Genomic DNA, 24,521 nt, shown 5'->3' with positions numbered 1-24,521 from the left:
TAGCCTTCTTCAAAGAGACAAGGCAAGCTCTGTTCCTACCCCCCCCCCCCAGGTTACTATATAATTACAAAAGATCCTTCCCCTATCATCTAATCTTTTTCTGTGTAAATCTAACTATTGCACCAGTTGTTTGGTTTTGTGGAAGGCATTTTTGGGTGTCTCTGAATATATTTCAATCGCTGAGGATTTAAGCAGCCTCTTACAAAAAGAATCAACGAGGGAAAACCTTAGGAAAGATGAAGTGTGGGACATGAATTGCAGGTTAGACATACCAGTACAGCAGAGAAAAGTAGTGAGAAAGAGCAGTGTTGAAAAGGGAGATCCTATCATATCTTCCTCAACTGTGTGTAAGGCACCAGAGGAAGCCTGGAAGGGTACCTGTCACCTGCATGGATGAGGTCATAATATCTCAAATGCACCCTGGAAGGCAGGTGCCAGGAAACTATACTGCAAAAAGACTGGTGTCTGGAGAGCTGCTGAAGGAGACCGACCAATCAGATCTGTGGACACAACATCAGGAGCACCAATTCTGAGAAGATTAACTTCAGGTAGACAGAGTAAAGGACTCTGCAAAGGTCAGCATTGGAGTTGTGACAAAAACACAAAATCCTGAACTGTTGGTGCTGGTGGAAAATAAATAAGAGAGAGACAAAGTGCTATAGAATCCCAGCACTCTGAAACCAAGAGAACAGGCATAGTAGCTCAAAAGTAAGACCTGGCATCCTTTGTCTGGAGGGCTTTAGTAAAAAGATCAAACTCAGTTTGTAGAAACACAGATTGTCTGAGTAAAGCATGAATTGCAGCCTTATAGGAAGGGGAGGATCTTAGATCTCAAGAGAATATAAACCATTAAACTCAATAACCATAAAAGCATGGAGGTTTATGGACTACATTCACAGACTGCCCACATCTAACATTGGGCAGGACTGCCTTGGGCAAGAGAGAGAGACATCATAACTCCAGACTTGATAGAATGTATCTGTGCTTGCCTGACCTACAGAGGCAAATTTTGATTTAGTATGGAATGGTTATTAACAGAAGATGGTGGGATGATAATTATAGTTTTCTTAGATGCACACTGAAGCAAAGTATCTTGCAAATTGCTCTTTTACCACTCCAAAGTCAGTATTAGTGAAGGTGAAGAGACTAAAACATGGAGGTAGATCACTTGCCTATTTTTTACATATGCTTGGAATAGCTTTAGAATTAGTAAGGCAAAGTTAACAAGTTACAGAAAAAATATACTTTAACTTTTTAAGACAGTGCTGTACTTGTTTATTATATGACTGTGTGTAGCCAAATCTTTAGTGGAGTGAAATTTATTGCCGATCTTCTCATGCTTTGCCCCTGTACACCATTGCCTTAATGAGTCATATCACCTGAGTCAGGCTGGGTATTTACCTTTAGTAGTAGGAAGTGATTGATACTGCGGTGGTGGTGCTGCGGTAGTGTTGTCGCCTCACAGTTAGATGTTGCCCGTTCGATTCTCAGTTAGAGCGTCTTCTGTGTGACGACATGCGTGAATGGGCGTTTCTTCATTGAAGGTTGTGCGTTAGGCCCAGCAAGCCAGCACGTAAAACTCTACTGCCAATCATTAGTGGACCGGAGTTCGGCTGTGGCGACCCCTAACCGGGAAAAGCCGAAAGACGCAAATAGGAAGTGACTGATGAAATACTGAGTATGTTTATCTATAGACTCTTTACTGATATAAGATACCAGTTAACCTTCATCTGAAATTACACCACTTGCTTGTACAATTAACTAGCAATGTGTCTGGATTTTATTACACATCTTTGTCATATGCACACGGCATATTTAGCGATTTGGTCACCAAAGAGATCAGGCATGGCTTCAACAGTACTATGTTCTGTGGTGACCAGATGACCGTTCAGTTCAGGGTGTAAGTATCAGCTAACCATTCCTTGTGTAAAGTGCTTTTATTTGGGAGAAAGCACACTAACATGGTAGCAATGTACGGAGATAGAGAGTGAGAGAGAGAGTGAGAGAAAAATAAGGAGCTTAACTGTATACGTGAGTCTATGCTGTACTTTAATAATGCAAAACAACTGAAACACACACCGCCCTTGGGGCAATAAAATGAAGGAGAGTACATAACCTGTAACATCTGGTTGTGTATTAAGCAAAAAATAATGCCTGACAAGGTTTGTGTTAATGTGTAGTTAATGACCCCCAGGGGTGTTATGAGGCCCTCAGCCTGTGGCGTCAAGCCTCTACACCCGTGAAAGGGCATTAATTACACATTAACACACACCCTGGAGTGCATTATTGCACTCAGAAAATGGGGTCTCTGTAAAATTGTTGCATTTTACTTACTTATTTATATTTTTTACTACTATATTATTTTTATATATATTTGATGTAAAATAGTTCTTCCGCCTAACATTACAAAGTTACTGTAGTATATGTAAATGGTGTTAGAGGAAGCATTTTACATCCAAAATATATCATTTTTAAAAATATCTAGATATTTCTTTATGTTTTGGTCCCTTACTGCTAAAATGGTTTCTTGCCAGTCATTGGGGATTGAAGTCACTAAATAATGACATACATTCAACTTTCAGACTTTATTTCCTTCAGAAAATACATGTTAATACAAATCCTGTTATTCAACTTACTTTTTAATTTTTTTACATATGACATTTAAAATCTGTTCCTACTTTCGAGCCTTTGGTCCCCTTTTTTTCAGGCTTTATCCAAATTTCTTGAGCTAAAAGGTCACGAGCCTTTGCTCCCCCTTTATTTTAGGTTTTATTCAGTTAACTAGATCTAAGAACTAGAAGTACGTAATCCTCCTGAATGCTGCTGCTGCCAGTATTTGATTGCTCTCAGTCTTCACTCTCTTTCTCTCACTCTCTCTCTCTCGCACTCACACACACCTTGCTTTCTGGCAAGCACACATTCAAACACACAGACAGAAACACAAACAAAAACACACAGAAACATATACATACACACACAGTTTTTTTCTGTTATATTTAGTTTTACACTTGCTAAACAGCAAAAGCGCTGCTTAGAGAGTGTAAAATAATGGCTTGATCAATCTCACTTTCAGTGACATGCACACATACACTTACACACACACACCCACACAAACACACACACACACACACACAGACATAAACACACACACACACACACACACAGACATAAACACACACACTTTTTCTATTTTTCTTTTAATTTTCTTTTTTTTTTTTTAATTTTACACTCGCTAAACAGCAGAAGTGTTACTTAGTGAGCGTACAATAATGGCAGCTGTTTTTTTTTTTCTGTCCAAGCTCCATGGCAGCTTGATATGCTGCCGTGAAGTGGCGGACTTGTTTTTTAGTGGGCATTACCTATTAATACTTTGCTGGAGAACGTTTGTTCTCCAATCAGGGTGCTGATGTACAGTTTGCCCATTCTCTAAACTAGATTAACTAATAACTCTTCAGATGCCCTCCTTCATATTTAAGCCTGCTTACATAATGTGTATCCATAGGCAGCTTAAAAATGAGCATTAAACATTTTTATATCTTCAGAACCATACTATAAGCTGCCAAATAATGCCACAGTAGAAAAAAAACTAAAATTTCTTGCCAGCATGAGAGGCTTGACTTGCTATCCCATGGATGGGCACTATATACTTATATAGTAAGAACATGTGGAGAAGCCTAAAGTCCTTATTGTTATCATATGGCCTGCATTAGTACCTTCTGTGAATGAGGGCTTGACATTATTTATTCAGAAAACATTGCACACAAAGGCCACCCATAACAAACACAGTCTTTAAAAGAGTTCCATATGTCTCACACTGTTAGCACAAGAAATATGGATAATGCCAAAATAATGAAGGGACGAAGGGACAAAAATAAGGATAGATTTTAAATATTGCTCTTATAAACTTAGAAAGTTGCTAGAATAAAAGGTGCTATGTCAGTATGGATTTTCTGAAGGATAATGAAGTCTTAACAATATGCCAGAAAACCACAAATTTTATGAGGAGCAGACCAAAAAATATGAGACAAAAATCTGTACATTCTGTGAAAGCTTGGACAGCTGAAAAGTAATGAAGGGAACATTACTGACCTGGAAGGCATTTATTACCTCATTCAAAAGACAGGAGTTTAAGGAAGGTAAAACATAATAACCAGTTTCAGATGCTAGAACTCACTACTACTGAAACCTGCCTCTAAGCTGTTTGGCCCAAGGCACAGGACTCAGAATAGGCTTCCAAATGTATCTATACGTTTAGAATCTCTTGAAACAAACAACAGCAAAAAAATTAACTCATTCTTGACAGGAATAAATTGCATGACATATCAGCATAGCAGCTAAGACACAAAACCTCTTTTAGCATTTGTGAATGCTTAGTTTCTAACACATAACATGCATGAGAAAAAAAAGCCAGACAAAGGCAAAAAAAATACAATGGGCAAAATAACTCACAAAAGAGCACACAGTGAACCTCTTGGCCAACAGCCTTATCTAAATTACCTTTCTTTACATTTATACCAGTCTAATTTACTGTCTAGTTTCACCTGATCAGAGTCTGCTTATATTTCCTGTTTGTTTTGCAACATACCGATATGCCATAATGTACAGTGTAGTTGTCACAAAAAGGAAATTGAAATTATGCAGCAACGTGATGTGGGATAGCACTGCATTTAAAAGACGTCTTGCAGTATTTTCAGCTGCAACTTTTAAATTTCTCAAAGTTTTTCATTTACAGTGGTTACCAAGGAGTGAAAAATAACGTACAGAAAAAAATCAAAGGCAGCTCTTGTGGTAAGAAGTGAAAAAAATGGTGTGGAAAGTGGAAAAAAAATAGGGATAGTACTCAACATGATCCACGTATAGTGGAAAACGTGAACAAGGTCCTCATAGAGAGACTGAATGACTATGCAGAGTGTTCAAAATCTTAGGAGGAGGAGAGGATAAAGAAGTGGAAACATATGCGAATGTCAGCCATATTAAATGAATGAAACGTACGAGAAGATACTGGCCTGCTAGAAATGAATTGACCAATCAAAAACATTCAGCAAGTATCCCTCTGTGCAAACCAATGGCTGATATTGTGCAGTTATGCAGATACCATCTCTAAAATGGAAATGGCACCACATTTACAGCCAAGGGCCTGTGAAGGATCTAAAGTTTTTAAACGCACACTCTTAAGGAAGGGGAATGAACCTCAAGGTACTCAGTTCCCAAGAAGGTAGCAGCATTCAGTAAAACATGTGCTAGAACAAGAAGAAGCAAGTAACACATATTGGGTGGATAACCAGGGTAATTCTGATAAAAATGAACACCATTAGGTTTCATGGAGGCAAACACAGTAAAAACATTGAAGAACACGAGGAACAGAAACACAGCACTACTTTGATACAATGGAGAAGCAATGTTCTGTATGTTAACTAAAACATGGAGCTTGTCCAACGGGAACAGGAATAGAAACACCAGATCAGTTAAGCAGAATTTATTACCTACAAGCCTGTTTCTTTTTTTCTTTAGAAACAACCAGTTAACCAATGATGGAATGAGACTATTAATTAACTAAAATATCTAGCATCAGACAAATGGTATTCTCATGGAAGCTCAGGGACTATGGGAGGGATAAAAAGAAAGCTTACTTTTCCGGTTCTCCAAGTGTAACGGGTTAAATAGCACAACTTTTGTGTTCAGAAAATTTCTTGTCATTCACAGTCCACAAAGTCAACCAGTGTAGTATTTAAAAGGAAATGGTTATTCAAGTCCAACAATAAATACCAGTTATAGCCTGTGTTTCTTTTCTTTTTTTTTAATTCATTCATCTTCACACACAATAGCTTACCACTTTTCATGCAAATAAAGCCATAAATCAAAATAGCATATTGAAAAGAATTTAACAATGACATATAATCAGAACCAGGTACACCTTTGTTTAACAATTTACAAGTGGGAAGTATTTTTAATGTAAACATAATTTTTAAAATTTGGAAAGTAAAAAAGTCTATTATTAAAACTACATTTTTTAAATTATACACATGACAGGCATGGCAGTGTAGGCACAGCAATATTTTAATACTTCCTGTGTAACAGTAAGTGACCTGGAGTAAAGTTACACTGTGACACTCAGACTTAATAAAGTGGTGTTGGAATACCCCCTGGCCGGCTTGGAGCATATGCCATAATAAAACACTCAGTACATCTGCACATTCCTCTGCTGTTCTTGGCCATCCGTTATCATATTGTTCTTGTGACCAAATATTTACAGACAGTTGAGTCACTTTCGCTTGGCACTTCAATCAGGCAATGTTCTCTTCTGTGCACCTTTTGAAAACAAGGAAAAACAAATACATCAATCACATACTCCACCCCCCAGACTGAAAAAAGTAATATGATAACCTGTCCAGAATCAAAACATTAAACTCACCAAGAGATATGAAGATTTTCCCCAGCTACAACTCAAATATAATGTATTTTTAAATCACAGTGAAATGCAGTTCATTTTAGAACAAATGCCATACAGTCTATGATATTTTAACAGTTTATTCATGGCATTTCATTAACAATATTTCCTTCATTATCAAGCTTTGTAAGCCCATAAAGCAGCAAAATGCGCCTTGTTTTCCAACTGTTATCCGATGTTGAAGGATTTTTTTTTTAAACACAAATGCCAGGCCATAATTAAATGTTGATTTAATTAACTTGCTGGTGAGTATCACTTCTATTATTCTGTAACACCGTAGACCTTTGCACAAAACAGATACATCATGTTCTCATATTTAATTTCTTCCTCTTTTTCACAGTGTGATTATGTTACATTTATTTGTGAACTATTGCTCTAGTCATACCTATGACCTCAATAAGAGAAAAATTAGACTGTATCCAAAACAAAATTTCAGTACATGCCTGCAGAAACCAATGCTCCACATGCACTTTTATGCAGTGATTTATATTTTCATTCAACGTTTTAGTAGCATTATGAAAAAGTATCTGCAGATGATTCAAGTATGGTACTGTGTTGTAAAATGCAGGAATTCAGAATGGCTCTTTCGGCAGACACAATTTTTATATTTTTTGACAGTATAACATGGCACTCATTGATCTGGTGACAAAAGTTCAAAAATCTCCACTAATATTGAAAGTGACCACCTATGTCTCAAAGGCTTCAGGCTGAAGCTTATTTCAAGCATAAATAAATATCTCCATAGAAAGCAAATCGGCACTTCAGCAACAGTAACTACCTGTTGACATCACTATACAATGAAAACATTTTGTTTAGGACAAGAATACCTCAAGTGATTTGCAATTCCTCTTCAAAGGATGGTATATACTGGAAAAAATGGTTTGTGTACCTTGGCTGCACCATTGTAAAGACAGAGTTGTTCTCTATTGATTTACATGTTAATTTAGTGTTTGCATGTCAGACAGTCTTTTAAGACAAATATTCTTTTGGGAGAGAAATTTAGCATACAATTTGAAAAGCCCAAATCCTCCGTGAAGGATCTTGGGTCTATATCACATGTTCAAAGTTTTATAACTTCGAACATTAAAATATCGAATTTAAGTGTTCGAAGTTATAAAACTTCGAACATACGTAAAAAAAAAAACCCAAACCCAAAACTAACGGCTGTAGGCAGGGAGGCAAGCCCCCATGCACCCCTCACACCCCCCCTCTGGTTAAATATACCAAGTCCGAGACCGCACTACAGTGCATTAGGGGAAATCTTCCCTTTGCTGCAATATAGTGTGGTCTTGGAGTTGGTATATTTAGAGAGCGGGGGGTGTGGGGGGTGCATGGGGGCTTGCCCCCCTGCCAATACTAGTCAGGTAAGTTCCGTTTGTTTTTTTATTTCTTTTATTATATGTTCAATGTTTGAAACTTCGAACATTTAAATTTGATTATTTAACATTTGAAGTTTTCAAACTTTGAACATATAATATAGACCCAAGGAACTAATCTAGCTGACTGAGGAATGCTAATTAACAACCACAAAGAAAGTGAAAAAGTAGAAACCATCATGGCAAACAGATATTTTGACAGAAACATAGCAGCCAACTGCCCCAAACAAGCACTACCCCACCTCATTCATGTGCACGCTTAGTCTAATGTAAGTCCATTAAGTAACTTTGCCCATCTCAGAAAGTATTTCTGGCATACATCACTGCCTGCCACAGCCATCTTGTCACTTCAATATCTCTCTTCCCAGCTTCCAAGCAAGGCTAGCTAGAACTCTAATGATTAACATTTTTACAACTGTAATTCTTCTGTATGTAGATCCTAGAAAGAATTGGAAAGTTATGCCAGGCAAAAAATAACACCTCGCAATAATGCAAGTAGGCATACTTCGGTTACTCATAACACATCATATTCAACTCCAAATTACTGAAGAACTGTATGCAACTTACAGTTTTACCCACAATGCAGTGTTCTTGGGGTTTGCGCTTGTTACAAAGATAAAAAGGAAGAAAGGATTCCCCTTACCATCTTCACACTCATGCATGCTTCAAGTGATTTGCACCACCCCAAAAGCAAATTGCATTATTTTGTTAGTTTTAGTTTTTAGTTTAGATGAACTGCAGTAAAAGCTGAGACAGGACATCACATCAGAAATCCCAATCAATGCTAATCTATCATTGCAAACAAAATTCCGCTTAGAAGCTGGATACATATATTAATATTTTACCAATGTTTTTATTATTGTAGTCAGAGACTGAAATTAATTCTCAATAAAAGCAACAGCTGACTTAAAGAACACACTAAAAGGTCAATAGCAGATCCGTGCAACACCCAAAAAACAGACCCATGCATAACATAATCACATATGTATAAAGACATGTTTAAATTACCTTTTATCAACATCTCATGAGACAAATGCAAACTCCCCTGAAGAATGACATAAGTTCAATAACTGAATGTCAGGACTCAGAATGCAGTCATGGAATGTGGAGAGTAAATGAGTGAAAACCTGGACTTACATACATTAAGTCCAAGACTGACATTTCTTGGAATATTCCCTTGTCACCAAAGTATGTCATTGATAAAGTTAAAATATTTAAGTTTGGTAGTGAAGGGGGGAATGCCCCCGGGAAAAAAAAATTAAGAAAAAGAGCAATATTTGATATTTGCACTTCTGTATTTTCAGTGGGTTTTTTTCAGTGTTTTGGGAGTCAGCATTGTGTCCCAACTTTTCATCAGGGAGTCTTCAATACACTATATCATAAACACAGAATGGCACATAGATCTTTAAATGGAACTTCTTCGGAACTAAAATTTCATAATCCAAAATACATTTAAATAGTGCGTGTTTCAAATCACATGATAAAAAAAACAGCCAATCCAAAAACCACAATAATAAAACAGTTTACCCCCCTTAAATATGTAATTAAACACCAAAGTATTTTAATTTTGAAACAGAATCGACAGAGCAAGCTTCATTTAAGCCTGGAAAAATAGTGGCATCCAATCTTATCTGCCAATTTAGTTTACTTTTTTCCTAGTGTTCATTCATAATAAAACCTTGTAGATCAAATTGTACTTGCTTAATAACTAAAACATTGAACGTATGATCGCTGTGTATATCAATGTGTCTAAATAAAGCATTTTAGACTTCTTTTTTTAAATATCTCATAAATGTTCCTAAATCCGTTCCTTAAATCTTTTTGAGGTTTTCTCCGTTGCTTATTTTAAAGCTGTCTCGCTATGTTAAACCCATTTAACATAGCGAGACAGGTTTAAAAAAAAAGCAACGGAGAAAGCAAGATCTCCGTTGCTTTTTACACACTGTGTCACTATATTAAAGGAGTTTAACATAGCGAGACAGCTTTAAAAAAAGCAACGGATATCTCTGTTGCTTTTTTTAAACCTGTGTCGCTATGTTAAACTCTTTTAACATAGCAAGACAGTGTTTTAAAAGAGACTTATACTAATGGAAAAAGTCCGGGCGACCGGACCTTTTTCCATTAGTATAAGTCGATTTACAACATGCACACTGGCCAATCAGCATGCATGTTTTGGAATATTAATGGGGGGGTCATGGTATAATATCAAATACTCTATGATGCAGGAGACTTCACAGAAGTAACAGAGTTTTGCATAATCTCTGAATAATATGGGTAAAAATATATTCAAGTATTGATTGCTATATAATATTGGAAGGTATAGATCTCAAGCTTTTACCAGAATTATGAATGTCCTTAAAATGAGGGGAATTAAGACAGATGTCAGGGGTACATTGCTATTTAGGAGAACTTGAATTTATGTTTAAATCTTTATTGTTGATTTATCTGAAGTTTCCAGTTTTACATTAAGCCAAAAAGACATGCTGCATTTTGCCTTGTTAGTTTACATACTGCTGTTAAAAAGATAGTAACACAGAACATGTCAAATTGCAACTTAAGGTTCAAAGTCACAGACAATACAGATATTCTGTGTAGCTGTTGTATCCCTTGAAGCTTAATATATTTTTCTCACTGCACTTAAAACAACAGACTTATTTAGACATTATGAGGTAAATTACCTGATGTGAGTTATACTATTACTCCCCAACTTTGACAACTGCTTAACAGTCTTTCTTTTGTCACCATTTAAGATATTTGAAATTCCCCAATACTTTAGGCCTAGTAGGCTTTCAGGCCTGTTTATGCTAATCAAAATATTATAGATTTGATGGTACCCAAATGATACTCTAAATCAGGCATTTTTTTAACACTAGCAACATGCATTATCAAAAGCTCTTCAGAAAATCATTACAGTGTGTATACTTTGCAAGAGTCTCAAAATCTCAAATCCCAAGAAAAAATGGGCTTTTGATAGAAACGCTGCTGGAATACCTGTCCATGTGTAAATCTGGTACCTACATTTAGTTGTCAGTGTACTGTTCATCCATGATGTATGCCTTTGTTTCCAACAAAGATAACAACAAAGGCACCACTTGAAGGTCTGTGAGATGCTACCCTTAATTCTGCAGTGCTCTATAATTACTTATGTAGGCTGGCTCCACTGACCAATGGCACTATGCTGTGAGCTCTAAGAAGCTGGAGAGATGGTCTTCTGTATTATGCAATTACAAAATTTAACCTATCAGTGCCTAAGCCAAAAAGGATGAACTGCATTGCTGAATGAAAAATATGACTAGGGAAAAAGGCCATGATGTTTTTGCTGTGAGAGGCTGCAATGTAGTGTCCCTACCCAAACCTCATGCCAGAAGCTGTGTCCCACACATCCTCCAATTTAATATAATCAACTCTGAAGTTCTTCCTGAGGTTAAAGCTCCTGCAATGGTTCATCAGTCATCTTTTCTGGCCAACACCATAACTCAGCAGTCTAACTTTAGCTGTGAAGCTTTCTTCCAGATACCATAATATTATAATTCAATGTAGTCGTGCTATGGCAATGTCTGGACATGGAATATACCTGAATACTGTGATCATCAACAGAAATCCTGGAATGGTATGCAAAAATTACTGAATGCCATTTCTTACTACATTTTTTTTCAACAACATCACTAAAAGAAGTTAAAAGGTTTTAGCAAAAAGCAAGTCATAGAGTGCATTTCAAAATTCAACATCTATGAGAAGGAAAATATACTAAAATGTGAACTGACTGAAAAAATTTTGCAAACTACAAATAGCAGCACATGGCTAATTTGGTGAAACATAATTGAAGCCAGTCAATTTCAACTACTGTTTCAGATGAATAATGACACTGAAATTATGTAAAAATTAAGAAATCACAGTTCTGCTAGAACAGGCATTTACATGCATTCCTATGGGTTTGTAAACACTATGCAATCAAAGTATTCCATTAAAAAAGTCTCAGCTAAACAGGTCAGATAAAAATCTTGCTTTAGCACCAAAAACACTTTTCCCTGCAAGAAATTATTTCAATCCTTGATGCAAATTGCTCCATAGTACCAGTTCATCAAGATGTAGTGACTACATCAAGATGTAGCGACTACACAAACATCCTGGGCTTTACATGATAGACTCGGTCATTGTGCATCTTCTATAGCGTACCATTAAAAAGCCACTGAGAAGCCCTGTAAACTGATAAAATGTTAAGAAAGGAAAGTTCATTGTCTATAGCTGCAAATTAAGCTATTATACATGGCTTAAAAAATACCTCCAACACAAGAACATCTCCTGCTGTGATCTATCAATCACAGCAGCAAACAGCTCAAATGTGCCACTTTTACAGATATGTAGGGGAGGTGTTTAAGAGGAGGGGAGATGAGTTTTAGGACTACAACTCAGGCATAACAAAAGAATGAAAATTTGCCATTTTAGAAATAAAAAGTAGTAGCAGGCACTGAGAATACTGTTCTGTGTAATTATCTTTGTCTTTTAAGTAGTCATTGAAAAGCAAGAAATGTTAATTAAACATGACTAACTAAAAGAAAGCAGGGCGCATGAGAAAACACGTGTAAAGTCAATGCATTGACAGCAGCTTAGGGGCCATGATGTAATACTTTAAAGCCAAGCACTGCAATGTGGGATACCTAGAAGCAGACTAAAACAATTACATTTAAAAATATACACAAAAGTATATAGAGTCCAAAAATGGTGTCAAAATATAGGAAACATCAAGACATGATGAAATAAACATGTTTTTTTTCAGTCTGTAGGTGCAGTTCTCCTTTAAGGTGCATAATAGGGCATTGGCAATACCCTTACTAGTAATATTAGAAGCATCAATGTGGGGTCACCTAGCCCTTAAGAAAGGTAATAAAGCGTTTATTGGTACACGTAGCTACAGGGAGATATTGTCCCAGTATGGAATTTAATTTTAAATCCTTAAAACCTTTGAATAAAAAAATGGTAGGAGTTAAAGAACAGCAAATGGGGAAATGCCTCCAAGTAAGGCATGCAGTGATGACTTCATACTTGTTCCAAGTAGTCAAGTTACACCCCGCTTAGGTTTAGATGAGGTGCTGTTGGGACAAAGGATAACCCTTTAGTCAGAGCTGATAATAGTGGCTTAATTGTATGAGCAGTTATTACAATCCAATATAGCTGAAGAAAGAATAATGTTTTGAAGAAAGATGAGGGTATAACATTTTTTCCAGTTGTGGGTTCATTGCTTGCTTATTAGCCCTTGCTTTATAAGCACCAACTGAATTATTTCCAAGATGGGCATTAGACATCATTAACAAATCAAAATGTGTGTTATGGGATTGTAAGAAAATCAAACATACTAATAAAAGAAAACAAAATCTCACACCATATCCTGACCAACTACAGAACCTCAGCCATGAAACCAGCAAATCAAGAAACATATCTTAAAAAACTGAAGTCCATCTTCATAAACCTAAACATTATCTTTTCAGGGAACTTTAGTTATCCTCCATAAGTTGGACTGTCCACACCTCTATAAATAAATATCTGTAATGCTGCCTGCACTTTACCACTGCAAAGAAACTTGGTTAGTACCACCCTCCCCAGTAGAGGGGACCAGCATACTTGGTCTTGTCCTCACAAACACAGCCCCTGACTGCTCCTCACTGATTTTAACAACCTCCCTGGACAAACCAGATCACTGCACTGCCCTGTGCTGTTCACCATACAATAACTGTGCATGTCAACAAGTAACCTAACCATGTTTAAATGCTTAGATACTTCTTCAAAGCCAACATCCTTACATTTGATGCGGACATGAGACAGTTCTACAACCCCCACCCTCGATGACCCTAAAGCAAATACTCCCACATATACCCAAAATCTATACCCCATCTAAACTCTTGGAAAGAAGATCATGACACTATTTACACTATATACACTAAAATACAATGAGAAGATCTGAAACAACTGCACTATCATTCCTCCTCTATACACTATTCAACCACAGTACCTCAACTGCATATGTATCAGAAGCCTGGATAAGAGCTGTAGTATTTCCAATGCACAAAGAAAGCCACACCATGGACCCTTGCTGCTACAGACCTATAATACCATCATCATTTTCAATGTTACAGACTCATCATGGACTTCATAAACATGGAAATAGGGAGCTTACAATCCATAGAGGTGTTCAGTGGAAAAACTGCAGATGGAATGTGGAAAGTTTTGAAAGAAAAATTGTTTGAGTGCAAAAAATCAAAAAATGTTTAACATCAGGATCTAGGCATACAACAACAGGGTTACATATTTCCATAATCTGATTAAAGTGAGAGACAAAAATATAAGAAATGGAAGACAGGTTGAACTACAACTTTGAAAACTGAAATAAAAAAGCTAGACAAACAGATTAAACATATTGTGAGACAAGATTAAGAACAACTTAAAGAAAATTTATATAAAGCTATTGAGCATAATAGAAAACCTTTTTATTGATACATAAGATGTGGAAGGAGTAAAGACACGCAAACTGATAAACTGTGTGTAGATTTTAAAATTTATTCTCAGACACAACAGATTATAGATATATTTTACAAAAATCTTATGCAAAACAGTTTGGTTCTACAAAAGGGTGATAAGTTGTCTGACTGACATCCAGGTAACTCCAGATACTGGAATCAAATTAGATTATATTGAAAAAGAACTGCGCAAACTGGATCCAAACAAAGCACAGGGAGGAGAAGGAATTAATAGCAATGACCTAAGAACACTGCAGCAAGAACTTACAGTACCATTATATCTATTATTCACTAGATCATATAAATATGGGGAGATTCTTCAAGATTGGAGACGTGCTTATTAAGCCTGTTTTTAAGAAAAAGGGGAGTAGGACTAACCCAGAGTCATACAGACCCTTAAGTCTACTTTCAAGTTGTGGAAAAAATAATGGAGAAGGTAATATTGGATAAGATGTTGTCAGAGGTGGGTTGGTTGGGACTTGAAACCATATATCATCATGCATATATTGAAAGCAGATCTATTACCACCTGTAACATGATGTTCTATAACAATATAATAACAGCTATGAATGAAAAATTGTGCTGTAATGTAATTTATATAGATTTAACTTCATCATTTGACAAGATCATACACAAAACACTGATCAATAAATTAGTACAACTAGGTATTGATGTACTCTTGATAAGACAGATAGCTGCATGGCTTACAAATAGGCCATGGCAAGTATCACACACCAACTGGATAGGTGAAATCCTTGGTTGCAATCAGGGTGTCTCACAGGGCTCTGTCCTAGGCTCTTACTTGTTTAGATTGTATCTTTCAAACCTAACTTTTTCATCTGAGGTTTTCTACAGTCTATATGCAGATGACCTGAAATTGGGGAAGCTGATTACATGTGTTAGTGATAAGGCATGTCTGCAAAATAACATGACTAAATTGACCATGTCGGCACAGGAGAATAATATGCGGATAAATACATCAAAAACTAAGCATATGAGATTTGGGAGACATAAATTGAAAAATGAATATTTAATACAGCACACAGTGATTGAAACTGTAGACTCATTTAAGAAGATTCAACTATGAGTTTTTCTAATCATATCAACCAATTGGTTAATGATAGTTACAAAACTATAGGTGTATAAAAAGTTTTATAAAGTCTAGGAAACCAAAAATAATGAAGTCATTGTTTGTTGATTACATTAGACCCAAACCTGAGTAAGGAATAACAATATGGAAGCCCTATACGAAAACAAGCATGATAAACTGGAAAGAGTACAGTGGAAATATACCAAGGGCATCCATGGATGTGAAAATTTAAGTTATTATGAAAGACTAAAATATTTGAACTTGTACAGTGTCTCTTACAGATATCTAAGAGGAGATCTTATTCAGGTATATATGGCATTTAGAGACAACTACCTCTGGGAATGTTTGGGGTTATCAAAAAGTAGTACAGAATCATCACACAACCTATGCAGAAGATTCTATAGGACTGAGAAGTGTGCTAATTGGTTCTCTGACAGAGTAGCCGATGCATGGAACATTCTACCAAATTACATTATAGTAAATACAAGTTTAGATATTTTTGAGGAACAGCCTGGACTCTTATTATGGGAACAAGTGTTTTGGTATATTGGCAAGCTAGAAGGCCATTAATGCCCGTATTTAAAATATTTGCAAAAGGGAGATAATGACTATTGAAATTAGCTGATTCCTTTGAAAGGGTCACCAAATGACTAGATGAGGGTAACACCATGCACCCAGCTTAAGTCAATTTAATTAATGTTCTTGTCACTATACTCTACTCTGGCATAATCAACAAAGTGCTCAAACTCCATACAAATACCTCTGTAACCCACTGCATTGCCAACTGAATCAATAATAGACACCACCCTAGTAGATGTAATGGCACACTATCCTCAAAGAGAAGTTTTATCACTGGCATACCCCAAAACTTTGTTTTGGAATCACTTCTATTTGACATGTACTTCTCTGATGTCAAAAATAGCATTACAGGCCTTTGGCTGACCCAAGTTCATGGATGACAGTAAGCCTGGAGCAATCATCATCTATCCTGAAGACACTCAAGATCCCCAAAGAGGGCCTAACTTGAAACAAATTGTGGTGCCAGGAAATTTAAATGAGTCTGAAACCAGTTGGCTTGCCAAAGCTAATGCATAACAGTAATATGGTCAGGTCTCCAATCATACTCAGTTTACTTGTTTGAGACATGGATGCCAATAAGTTCACATCAAGGGCTAACCTGAAGAGGAGGTATATTTCTTGATATCCATATTAAGAACACTTAAGGAGGGATATGATCAGAAAGACCCAGTCAATGTAATCTGAACTACTTCAGTGTACTACAAAGTTACAGAAAAAAAATTCAGGAGCATTGATTGTCTTACAGCTTTGAAAGCAATAATACTCTTACTGCTGTCACACAGAGAAAGGCCACCACAGAAATGTATCAAGAAGCTAAAAATTAAAAACACTTCCCTTGGCCAAAAAGGTAGGCTGAGGGATGTGTTTAGTGTCTGTTTTTAATTTGCAACTGATACTATTGTTTGGTGACTACTGTTAATGCACTAGCATAGGACTAGTGCCTAACATAGGTGAGGGGTGATTAACAAAAGCATGTTAAGCACCTTCCTGATGTCAGAAAGGTGCTTTACAAACCTGTCCTTTCTCTGATTTCAGAGCATAATCACATTCCTCCATCCATTACATGAAAATAGAGTATGCAACCCATTTTCTTATATTTTACCTTTACCAAGTACTTCCAGCACAAGTAATTCTATAAAAAATATCTAATTTCTCATACTTACACCATCCCCTCATACTTTTAAGAAGTTGTTCTATTTTTTCTTCCTGACAACAGCCATCTGCAAACGTCTGTGTCTTTGAATTTACAATAGTCTCTTGTACTGTCTCCTAAAAGCACTCTGCCAAAATGGTTAGAGAAACTTCCTACACAATCCCTACTGTCACTTTATAATCCCTGGCATTTTCTCCTTCCTAAACAAAAGGCCCTGTTGCATTTTTTTAACAAATACAGATCTATAAAAAAATAATTTGCTTCTTCAGGTGATATTTCCACATCTTAAATATTTTTAACATCACTTATTAGTCTATTATGAAATTATTGAAAGTACTTCAACTTGCTACAAACACAACTAGCTATATTCCACAGGACTGGGAAGTGGCGTGCAGGTTCTATGCATTTTCCATACTTTCCTGCGCAATGTCTCCTTATCAGAACAGCAAGACCCATACTAACAAATTTCACTACTCTGAGAAATAAGGTGTAACTTCCTATAGTGTCAGATGTCACTGTAACATCTTATAAGCAATTCTGCAACAGTCTTCAGCTCCTGCAACCCCAAAGTAGAGGGTTGTGTACTTCAGCCTTGCATATTAACTTTAAGGCTATTGTACCTTAGAGTAGAGGGAATATATTCCCTGATTCCACAACATTTGAGCACTGTGGTTGCAGTCATTAAAAAAACATTAATAGCCCCTTCCCCCAAATGATTCAAAGTGGCACAAGTACTAGAAAAAGCAATCAGATAATGGGGGCTATTTTGCCAGAACCTTGTGTGCTAGGGAGTATTATTGCATCTGACTTGAACTGAACTTGCCAGAAACCTTTGTCCACTGAACTCTCCATCCTGATGTGGGATGTAAGTAGTGGTTTAAACTGTGCAGTGTTGATGTTATGATGCGCTGCATGTAGAAGATTCCAGAGGATGGATGCAGATGGGGGGTAAAGGGTATCCCCATATGAGTTATTTGTTGAAGTAATAGTAGCCAGGAATGTGTCTGTTGATCTGAGAGAGCAGGATGGTGAGTACAAGCTCATAATTGTTAGGGAGAGGCATTTGTCTTGAGTGTATAACATTTTATGGGCTTCATTTAGTTGGTTAAATTTAAGGATATTGGGAAGTTTAAGATAGTTTAGATGCTTTAAGGCTATGAAGTTGGGGTTTAGAGTTCAATCATGTTGCTTCCTCAGGGGCTCCCTATTGAAATCTCGAGACCTTGCTTTGCCAAGTCCAGAGATTCAATGAAAAAAGATCAAAAATGCAGGAGAAGATGGAATTTTGAACATCACTATTCTATTTTTAACTTGTTTTTATTTATTTATTTTTGCTTGGGAGCAAGTCCTGCTGATGGTGGGGACCAAGCCACCAACATCTCACCAAATTTATATATACCAACAAGATTGCAAAACTTCAGAGAAAAGAGAATATTCTGAGAAATGGCAATCTCAGACTTAGTATATGTAAGTCTGGGTTTTCCACTATCTGGTCTCCACATAATGGGATTCGGCAAAGTGGGTTCCAAGATTTCATATGGTTACCTCTTCTGGTCTATAAATTTGAGAAAAGACTTTTAGTTCAGGTTTAGTTATGATACAACCAGCCCTATAGTGTAGATTGATGACACTCCATCTAGGACACAGATGACCTGAAGGTAAAGTGATGCCTGCTCATTTCCTTGAGGGTTGGATATTTTGTGAGGGTAATGGAGATGTATCCAGGGTATGAACTCTGGAACTGAGAATGAAGTCAAGACAGAAGGGATTGCTGAACTGTTGTGGGTGAAAAAAATTTGAGATGAGCCACCATATAAATATGGGTGGCTTCCACATTGTGACATAGTCCAGCATGCCCATGGATAATAGGGGTAGCAAGAAAAAAATCCTGGGGCAGCATATAGGATACAACCTGCTCCATGCTCCTCTTTGTACCCCCCCCCCCCACATGGATCAAGTCACAGTCCTATCATACTAGATAAGTGTCGATGGATGCCCATTACACCAAAACAAAATTATAATACAGGTGGAGACCCAGAGACTGGAAGTTATCTCAAGTAGTAGATGGTCAGTAATCATAAGAAGAAAAATATTATTATTACACCATTATGCATTTCTGAGTTTCTTTTAAGTAACTTAATTAACATGACTATTAAACTGTTACCAGACAGCTAGCAATAGAGGAAGGTGAGTAAAGAGTTCTTTTTTCAGTCCCCTTAAACATGTCCGTTTTCCTTTCTCTTCTCCCTTGCATTCTGCCCTAAAATGCCTTGATAATAAGCAGGTTTAGCACAGACAAAGAGTATAGGAAGCAAGGAAAATTTCAGCGCACATTATCTAAGACCCGCTAATCACAGATGTTTGCTTTCATTTACACCCCAATCCCCACCCTTAGTTAACACATCTTATTCTACACTGAGGTTACAGAACAACTTCCAAGATTTATTCACCACTAGACTGAAAACTGGAAGTCTTCTTATAGGAGGTGCGAGATGCACTACTGCTAAAGAGTTAGTGGCAGTCTGCTAAATGAACTTGCCAAGGTGACATTAAAACAGAAAAAATAAAATGAAAAAATAATATTCTATACCTCCAGGCAAGCTTCACATACAGCACCCCTTCCTCCCACTTAAGTGATTTGGTCTTCTCATAAAAAAGTGACTCTGCCTCAGCCACCCAACAACAGACTGTGTCCATCAGACTGGTTTCTACAACAAAACATAAACAAAGATGATGTCAAACAGAATAAAGGCTAACAGGCAGACCTCAAGGTGCAAATGCCATGAAATCTGATTGAATAGTGATTACAATGACACAGCTGCTCAAAATTATGATAACGCTAACAGCAGGATGACTGATTTGTGTGTCAGGTGTGACTATTACCTAGGGCTGTTTGGGTATGTTTTGTTGTACCTGTCTCTCACATGATGTTTTAAAAGATATATTTTCTTGTTTCTATACCCTCTAGCATAAGGTCATGCAGCAACTTATAACTTCTTTACTCTAGCTATTTCCTGTACTTTAAACAGATTTAAACTGTGTTTAGTTGTGTCTCGTTCAACAAAGGTAGTGCACACACCAGTTGTTTACCACTGAAGAATGCCACTGCATCCCACATTAAGGTTTTTACAGTAATACTTCCTGTGACTATCCACAGTGCCTCAATGTGGTGTAATCCAAAGAGTATTGACTAATGCGGGAACAACATGTGAACAAAACACTCCTGTAAATGCCATGCCTTTAAGACAGGATGTTAGCTGCTTCTACAGGTGACAGTTTCACCTACTCAACAGTCTTAAGATCCTTATGGGATGTGACACTTCTACATAAACAGTGTTATCCAGAAAAAAACAATTCTGCATCTGAATCTGCTAAATAGCTGGCATTAGTGAAATAGCACAAAAAGCATCTGTTATGTTTCTGCTTGTCTCTATCATAAGTTTCTGGGAACGGATTTTAGCATCAGTGGACAACCTCCTGTCTTAGAAGTTAAAAATGATCTAGCAAAAGTCAGGCTGAAGATTAAAAAGAAAAATATAGGTATAAAAAAGCTATAAGGAACCCTGCTTAATGGTTTATGAGACTGCATGTGTCTCTGTGAGAAGGACTTTATGTAAGAAAAGCATATTGGGGTGCATGGTTGTCTGAAAGGTTTCTGGCTCAGGACAACACACAAGAAATGAGAATGCTTGAGGTGAATATGATTATACATAAAGCAATGAAGAGAGAAAATACTCTAAGGCAACAATTACCCAGGTCACATAACTGAAAACAAAAAGACATTTGGTGAAAAGCTGTATAAGGCAAAACCATCTGAACTTTTCAGCACACATTATGTCACATTATAGCTCTGTACCCCTGAGTGCAAGAAATCTGGACAAAGCCTAAAGTAATGGGGGGAGGGCAAAGGCCCCAAAATAGAGACAAATTTTAAATATACACTAAGGAGGTTGGTAGAATAACAGGTTTTGTGTTAGGAATTTCTGGAAGGATATGGTGTGAAACACAAATGTATACCATTATTTAGTGATTGCCAGAAATCCACAAATTTTATGAAAACTGACCAAAAATATGAAAGCAAAAATCTGGACAGTTGGGTGGTATGTGCCACATACCTTGTTTAAGGCAGAAGTACCAACAAGTTTTAAAATCAAATTAAGTATGTTAAAATGCAAGCACAACTCTCTTTTTAAATTACTGATCCTTCAAAAAGCAAAGCAATACCAATAGTGCCAGCCAGGGTCCATGAAGAGCATTCCACTGCCTGAATACTTTGCCTACTAGATAGAGTTGGCCAAGAAATATCATTATGTTTGCATATTTTAGACAAGGGTAAATACACCATTTAATACCTCAAGAAAACATTCAGCACCACATACACAAACCTGTGTATTATTAGCCTGACCTATTAGCCTGATGAGCCTGGTCTGCAAGGCCATGGAACGTATCATCATGGAACTCATAAACAAAGACATTGGTAACCTCCAAACTCTGGATCCCACCCAGTTCGGGTTTGTGAAAGGCAGATCAAGCCTCCTGAACCTGATCGACTTCTTTGAGGCAGTCACCAAAGCCGTAGATGAGGGTAAGGTGGTTCACACAGCCTATCTTGACCTCGCCAAGGCTTTCGACACCATCCCCCATTCTGGAATTATAGCTAAACTCAATAAACTAGGAATAAATCTCTACGTTACAAGATGGGTTGCCAACTGGCTGGCTCACTGACAGAACCCACACTGTAAAAGTTGCAGACTCCAAATCTGACCTCAAACCAGTGACAAGTGGAGCACCACAGGGTTCTGTCCTGGGACCGCTCCTGTTTGGTATCTACTTCTCTGAAGTACAGGCTAACACAGAAGGCCTCTGGCTAATGAAGTTCGCAGATGACTGCAAACTAGGAGCCATAGTCAAGTCCCCAAATGATGTGAACATCCTACAGAAGGGCCTCTCTGAGACAGATGCCTGCTGTCAGAGGCATGGCCTCAAGCTCAATGCCAAAAAGTGCAGTGTCATCCCCTTTGGTAAAAACTCTGTACCCATGAACTACCACATAGGCAGCAATCTACTTAACACCAAATGCATAAGAGACATTGGGACCCAGGTGGACAGTAGTCTCTCCTTTGATAGTCACATTGCCACAGTAGTCAGGAAGTCCTTCTATGTGGCACACCTCATCATAAAAGGGTTCTCATCCAGGAAAAAAGAGATCATCGTTCCCCTCTACTCGACACTCATTAGACTCATTATAGAGTACAACACCCCTTTTGGAATGTACCTCACAAGACATCTGCAGCAGCTGGAAAGGCCACAGAAGTACCTCACAAAGAGGATTACTGGACTCAAACAAATGCCCTACACTGACCGTCTCAAAAAACTCCAGCTTTACTCAGTAGCATATCGCCTACTCTGAGGTGATCTCTGCCTAACATATAATGCTGTGTCAAACCCAGAGCTGTTTGGACATGCTACATCTAAAGAAATCCCAATCCCTCTGAGCTACACGCTCTAGGGACCTAAACCTTGTCACTACAATATACAGGACATGCTGGAGGGATAGATTCCTATCCCAGAGACTTCCCATACTCTGGAACAGGCTACCCATCTATGACAAGCAAAGTTCTTCATTAGCACTCTTCAAGAAAAATCTTGATGAGTGGATGGGAAATAGGAAATACACCCCGGGGATCACTTCTGTGTCTCTGCTCGACAGTGGCACAGGAAAATAACTTTCTTGGGTGGCGTAAGCCAGGGAACCTTGTTGGCTAGGCTTACGTAGGCCCTTGGGCCGATAGCCTAGTACCTACCTATGAACCTATGAACCTGTCTGTTGACCAGAGTGGACTAGCAGACAGAAGTTGGCATCAGTTAGATGAGCATGGCAGAATTTAGCATTAATTATGCAAGGGGTAAAAAATCTTGTAGAAGCACCAGTGAAACATAACATTTTTATTAGATGGTAAATAGTTCTGCTTCTAGTGAAATGACGTACACATCACACAGTTATAAAGTAGTTTAACTGTATTGCATCAATCAATTACAGAATCAATTTGCAGACAAGCTTTAGAGAACACCAGTATTAAAGTCTAAATTTGTACCTATCTACAATGTGCAATAAACTGAGCTTCTAAATGGGGTAATCATCTTAGACAAAACATTTACAAAAGGCAAATTATTATAGTTTTGCACATCTAATGGACCAATGTTATAGTTCCATAGACTTTTTCTGCACAGTGTGCAACTCTAAGCAGGTTAATTCTAAGCACTGCTCCAAAGTTGCCCTTAAAAATGGGTATTATACTCAATGGAATTTACCTGCTTGTTAACAAATATATGAAACTCAAATGGAGATATTTGTTTTGATAATATTTCATGTACACCTTTCATAGCTTTGCATTTGCAAATGCCATGAGCAACAAGTAAACATTATTTAAAATTGCTTGTTTGATTTGTTAGCATATAAACAGAAAAATGGGAAACTTATCTTCGTACATAGATTGGTATGTGAATTAAGTGATCAGTTCTACCAGTTTTATGGACTTTAAACTGGTGCAATATTTAACAGTATCAATAAAAGTTTAATAACATCTGATAATACTACACAAAAACTTTGAGATCAGTAATCTGGCATGATTCACCTTATAATTCTCTATATATTCTGTACATTGCCATTTACAACACTTACTACAAAGAAGTCTTAATGATAGGATGACTAATGTTTATCTCCATCATGTCTCTGTTGAGATTCACCTACAGAATGCTCACCTCATGAAATTTTGTTGTGAAATCAGATTTCCATCTTAACATTAGCTAAGATGTTAGAATGCTGCATTATTATGTCTTCAGAAGGGGAGAAAATGGCAGAGCAATTAATTTGTCTGTTGGAAAACTGCTGTTTTGCTACATTTCAGTACTCTTGTTTTAACACACATTGCACTAGTAATAATGTGGGAGAGAAACAGTCCATGCCATAACATGAGCTGAAATGTATTTAAATGTGATGTTCTGACGTTGTCCAGAAGCTGTCAGCGGATCTTTAAAGAATGTTTTATCTCTTTTCTGCTGTAATTTCAGTGTATAAAACTCTCCCTGAAACCAAAATACTTTATCTGGGATAAATAAGTGGTAACTAGGGGAAACAAATGGTAACCAGGACAACAAACTGGTTTCATAGGTGTTACCTTCACATCTCGATTACAGTCATGTACTATCACTGAAATTGATCTATTTACTGCAGTTATACTTTTGCTAACCTTTTTGTTAAATTGCAATTGCTTATATTCTTCTCCAAAAGAGCTGTTCTCTAGAAAGCTACCTGCATCTGTGCTTTAACTCTATGGCATGCACATTTCTATCATGGATTGAA

At 37.2% G+C, this 24,521-nt stretch overlaps 1 long non-coding RNA gene across 2 annotated transcripts in view; it reads right to left on the bottom strand.

Moving 5' to 3' along the window:
* Nucleotides 1-5,781: 5,781 nt before the first annotated feature.
* LOC122813037 overlaps nucleotides 5,782-24,521 on the bottom strand; it is a 532,484-nt gene continuing 513,744 nt past the window's right edge. For both annotated transcript variants that reach the window (XR_006366626.1, XR_006366627.1), the window contains one exon: nucleotides 5,782-6,309. This is a non-coding gene — a long non-coding RNA (uncharacterized LOC122813037). The remainder of the gene's footprint in view (nucleotides 6,310-24,521) is intronic.

Source organism: Protopterus annectens, chromosome 10.part0 (assembly GCF_019279795.1).
Source record: "Protopterus annectens isolate FY-2018-M chromosome 10.part0, PAN1.0, whole genome shotgun sequence".
Lineage (NCBI taxonomy): Eukaryota > Metazoa > Chordata > Ceratodontiformes > Protopteridae > Protopterus > Protopterus annectens.
The sequence above is the reverse complement of the archived record's forward strand: the minus strand, read 5'-3'. Positions and strand labels throughout refer to the sequence as shown.